This window comes from Hordeum vulgare, chromosome 2H (genome assembly GCF_904849725.1).
Source record: "Hordeum vulgare subsp. vulgare chromosome 2H, MorexV3_pseudomolecules_assembly, whole genome shotgun sequence".
Lineage (NCBI taxonomy): Eukaryota > Viridiplantae > Streptophyta > Magnoliopsida > Poales > Poaceae > Hordeum > Hordeum vulgare.
This window is the reverse complement of record NC_058519.1, coordinates 198630608-198636607: the sequence shown is the minus strand read 5'-3', so window position 1 is coordinate 198636607 and position 6000 is coordinate 198630608.

Here is a 6000-nt window from a genome sequence, read left to right as displayed (position 1 = left end):
CATCATGTCCAAGACAGGTAGACCGACTCCTGCGTGCATCTACTTCTATTATTCCACACATAGACCATTATCCAACATGCATCTAGTGTATTAAGTACATGGAGAAACGGAGTAATGGTTTAATGACGATGACATGATGTAGACAAGATATATTCATGTAGGAATATACCCCATTGTTTTATCCTTAATAGCAATGACACATGCATGTCATGTCTATTTTTTTCACTGAGATTGAGCACCGCAAAATTGAACCCAACACAAAGCACCTCTTCCCATTGCAACATAAAAGATCAAGTTGTCCACAAAAAAACCAAATATCAGAAAAGAAATAAGGCTATAATAATCTAGAATGGATATAATTTCATAGATCTGATCATAAACTCACAATTCATCGGATCCCAAAAAACACACGGCAAAAGATAGAGTTACATCAAATGGATCTCCAAGAGACCATTGTATTGAGAAGCAAAACGAGAGAAAGCCATGTAGCTACTGCCTACAGACCCGTAGGTCTGATATGAACTACTAACACATCATCGGAGGAGCACCAATGAGGATGATGAACCCATGTGTGATCGTGTTACTCTTTGGAACGGGATCTAGATTGAATTTCGTAGCTTCTAGAACTTGCGGCGGCTCAAACAATTTTTCGTCGACTCCTCTAGGGTTATTGGAATATTTGGGTATTTATAGAGCTCAGAGGCAATGGAGGAGGTGCCTGAGGCCCCCACTAGCCACCAGGCAGCGCCAGGGGCCCTAGGTGCGCCTTGGTGCCTAGTGGGCCGCTTGGACCTCCTCTCGTGATTATCCTTGGTCCCCAAGTTTCGTTTTGGCCCCAAAAAAATCTCCAAAAAGTTTCGTGGTATTTGGACCTCATGTGGTACTGACTTTTTTGAAGGAAAAAAAAAGAAAAAAATAGCAACTGCCATTGGGCAGTATGTCAATAGGTTAGTCCCAAAAAATGATATAAAATTGCTATAAAATGACCATAAACCATCCAAGAATTACAATATAACAACATGGAACAATCAAAAATTATAGATACGTTGGAGATGTATCATCATCCCCGAGCTTTATTCCTGCTCGTCCTCGAGTAGGTAAATGATAAAAATGGAATTTTTTATGTGGAATGTTGCCTAACATGTTCATCATATTCTTTTTCTTTTTAGCATGGACATACGGACTTGTAGATGATGCAAACAAATAGTCTTTAATTTGACATGAAAACTTCAATACTCAAGCATATCAACAAGCGACTAAGTCTTTCAAAATATCAATGCTAAATAACACTATCCCTAGCCCATCATGCTCCATCATTGATATATTCATGCAACACACCCAAATATTAACTACATCCAATGCTCAAGTATGATAATAATGTTCCTTAGTTGGTGCTTTATAAGAGAAGATGGAGACTCAAATTCAAAATAAAAATTGCATAAAGTAAATAGATAGGCCCTTCATAGAGGGAAGCAAGGATTTGTAGAGGTGTGAGAGCTCAAAGTGAAAAATTTAGAGATAAAATATTTTGGGTGGCATGCTTTTCCTGTCAATGAAAACGGATAAGAGTTTCCAATGCCCCCATGATAAACAAATCATAGGCAGTTCCCAAACTGAAAATAAATTGTATTCCTTTTTCCATCATTCTTTCACATTCCACGGCTAGCCACATCCACGGGTACCGTCCATACCAACATTTTCCATGGAAATTATTATTTGACAACATAAAATAATTTATCTTTGCATTTTGGGACTGTAAATCCTTGTTACCGCCATATTCTCATGCAATGACAAGCGAATAAACACTCATCTTGAGAATAACCTATTTAACATGGAAGATACCGGCCACCCCTCGCCGCTTCACGAGCGGTACGGGCACACAAAATAGAAATTTATTTTGAACATCAGAGTTGGCACTTGCAAAATTACTTAGAGCGACGTTGAAATACCACATATATGTAGGTATGGTGGACTCATTTCGCACAACTTTCGGTTTAGAATTTGGATGCACAAGCAGTATTCCCGTTTAGTACAAGTGAAGACTAGCAAATAGATTGAGAAGCGCCCAACCAAGGAACGAAAATCATCATAAGTGAACACTAAACATAAATAACATCGAATAATGCAACACAAGTAGTATGTAATTTCATAGAATAATTATTGACTTGATGTGCATTCATATGGAACCTCAAACCTTAACATCAATATTCTTACTAAAGCATAATTACTCATCAACATAACTCACATATCACTATCTTCATATTGAAAAACTATTGTAAAGAATCAAGTTTAATATCCAATGATCTTCATGAAAGTTTTTATTATATATTCCCTGGATATCTATCACTTTGGACTGATTTCCATTTAAAGTAAATTGCCATTGCAAATAACAAGCTCTCAAACAAATATAAGTGAAGAACGAGAGCACAAGTTTCTTTAAAAATTTCAACTGTCAAAATAATATAAGTGAAGCAAGAGAGGATTTCTTAAAAAATATTACTAGCTCCCAAAATAATCTAAGTGAGGAATGAGAGAAAATTTATTCAAAATAACAGCACCACTGTGCTCAAAACGATATAAGTGAAGCACTAGAGCAATTTGGCTCTAAAAAATTTAAGTGAAGCATAAAGAGCAATTCTAACAAATCATAGCATGACTTGGCTCTCTCAAATAGGTGTGTCCATCAAGATTTATATGACAAACTAACCAGCAAAGCAAGCAAACACACATATAATAGAAGACGCTCCAAGCAAAACTCATGATATGTGATGAATAAAAATATAGCTCCAAGTAAAATTACCAATGGTTGTTAGAAGAAAGAGGGGATGCCTTCCGGGGCATCCCCAAGCTTAGTTGCTTGGTACTCTTTGGATATTACCTTGGGGTTCCATGGGGCATCCCCAGGCTTAGGCTTTTATCACTCCTTATTCCTTCATCCATCGTGGGCTCACTCAATACTTGAAAACTTCAATCACACAAAACTCAACAAAACATTCGTGAGATCCATAGTATAAGAAAACCAAACTTTACTTTAGGTACTATTGAAAACCTATTACAATTTTGTTTTTGCATTATACCTACTGTATTCTAACTTTACCATGTCTTATACCCCCGATAAACCATGGAATCATCAAAATAAGCACACAACACAAAGAAAACAGAATCTGTCAAAAACAAAATAGTTTGTAAAGGTTCGAATTTTACTTATACTTCTATAACTCCAACAATTCTGAAAACTTAGGACAATGTAGGAAATTTGTATATAAATATTGTGTAAAAAATCACACACTTTTGACGTTTTTTTGGTTTTTTGAATGTTTTCGACTGAACGCAAAAGTTTCTGTTTTTAACAAGATCAAACCAATTAACACCCCATATGATCCTAAAGGATTTACTTGGCACAAACACTAACTAAGACATAAAAACACAATCATAACATTATAATAATTGTGCAAACACTCAAGAACATAAAGTAAAAGTGAAAAATAAATTTTATTTGTTGGGTTGGCTCCCAACTAGCGTTATCGTTTTATGCCCCTAGCTAGGCATAAATCATAGATTCAAGTATTGTCATCTTTGTTGGTTGCTCCATAGGTTGCCATCATGATTGATTCATATGGTAGTTTAATCTTAGTTCTAGGGAAGTGTTCCATGTTCTTTCTTAATGGAAACTAAAATTTAATATTCCCTTCTTTCATATCAATCACGACCCCTATAGTACGCAAGAATGGTCTAACAAGAAATATTGGACAAGGCAGGGTGCACTAAATATCAACAACAATAAAATCTATGGGCACATAATTCCTATTTTCAAGAATAAGAACATCATTAATTCTTCCCATAGGCAAGTGTAAATTGAGAGAACATTCTTCAATATTGGTAAGACCAAGCACATCACAAAGAGATTTCGGAATTGTGGAAACACTTGCACCGACATCACATAAGGCATAGTGATACGTCTCAAACGTATCTATAATTTTTGATGGTTTCACGTTGTTATCTTGTCTTCTTTGGTTGTTTTATGTACATTTTATATATTTTTTGGGACTAACTTATTAATCCAGTGCCAAGTGCCAGTTCCTGTTTTTTCCGTGTTTTTGACTCTTTTCAAATCTGATTTTGGAACGGAGTCCAAATGGAATAAAAACCCCGAAATGATTTTTTCCCGAATGGAAGAAGACCAAGGGGCCTTTGGGCCAAGCCAGGTGGGCTCCAGGGAGCCCACAAGCTCCCACCATGCCACGAGGGGGGAGGCGGCGGTGGGCAAGCTTGTGGCCTCCCTGGCCGCCCCCTAACCAAGGTCTCTGGCCTATAAATTCCCAAATATTCCGCAAAAAATCAGGGGAGCCTCGAAAATACTTTTCTGCCGCCGCAAGCTTCCGTTTCCGAGAGATCTCATCTGGAGACCCTTCCCGACGCCCTGCCGGAGGGGACTTTGGAGTTGGAGGGCTTCTTCATCATCATCATCGCCCCTCCAATGACTCGTGAATAGTTCACTTCATACCTACGGGTCCGTAGTTAGTATCTAGATGGCTTCTTCTCTCTCTTGGATCTTCAATACAAAATTCTCCATGATCTTCATGGAGATCTATCCGATGTAATCTTCTTTGGCGGTGTGTTTGTCGAGATCCGATGAATTGTGGTTTTTTGATCAGATTATCTATGATATATATTTGAGCCTTTGCTAATTTATTATATGCATGATTTGATATTCTTGTCAGTCTCTCCGAGTCTTGGGTTTTGTTTGGCCAACTAGATCTATGATTCTTGCAATGGGAGAAGTGCTTGGTTTTGGGTTCTACCATGTGGTGACCTTTCCTAGTGACAGTAGGGGCAGCAAGGCACACAACAAGTAGTTGCGATCAAGGGTAAAAAGATGGGGTTTTTATCATTGGTTTGATATTATCCCTCTACATGATGTCATCTTGCTTAAGGCGTTACTCTGTTCTTATGGACTTAATACACTAGATGCATGCTGGATAGCGGTCGACGTGTGGAGTAATAGTAGTAGATGCAGAAAGTATCGGTCTACTTGTTTTGGACGTGATGCCTATAGATATAATCATTGCATAGATATCGTCACGACTTTGCGCAGTTCTATCAATTGCTCGACAGTAATTTGTTCACCCACCGTCTACTTGCTTTCATGAGAGAAGCCACTAGTAAACACTACGGCCCCCGGGTCTATTCACATCCATCGTTTACACCTCCGCTTTTACTTTGCTTTGTTACTTTGTTGCTTTCAGTTCTCACTTGGCAAACAATCTATAAGGGATTGACAACCCCTTCATAGCGTTGGGTGCAAGCTTTTGTGTTTGTGCAGGATCTTGAGATACTCTTCCACCGGATTGATACCTTGGTTCTCAAACTGAGGGAAATACTTCCCGTCGCTGTGCTACATCACCCTTTATGCTTCGAGGGAACACCAACGCAAGGCTCCAAGGCCATGGGGGAAATCCTTTCCATACTTGCCTAGGAAGTCCCTTAAGGCGTAGCCGCAGCTGAAGGATTCCTGGTGCCGTCGACACAACTATTTCTGGCACCATTGCAAGGGATACACAGCAAACATCAGAAGTATTTCTAGCGCCGTTGCCGGGGAGGAGAAATCAAGATCTATCCAAGTAGGTATCACAAACTCTTCTCTTGCATTTACTTTTGTTGCCAGTTGCCTCTCGTTTTCCTCTCCCCCACTTCACATTGCCATTTTCATTCGCCTTTCGCCTTCGCCGTTTTCTTTTGCCTTTGCCAGTTTTCTTGCTTGCTTGTGTGCTTGTTTGGTTGTTGAAGTCATCATGTCTGAGAACACCAAAATTTGCGACTTCTCGAGCACTAATAATAATGATTTTATTAGTACTCCGATTGCTCCCGCCACTAGTGCGGAATCGTATGAAATCAACGCAGCTTTGCTAAATCTTGTTATGAAAGAGCAATTCTCTGTCCTTCCTTGTGAAGATGCCGCATCCCATCTCAATACCTTCATTGAGCTTTCTGATATGCAAA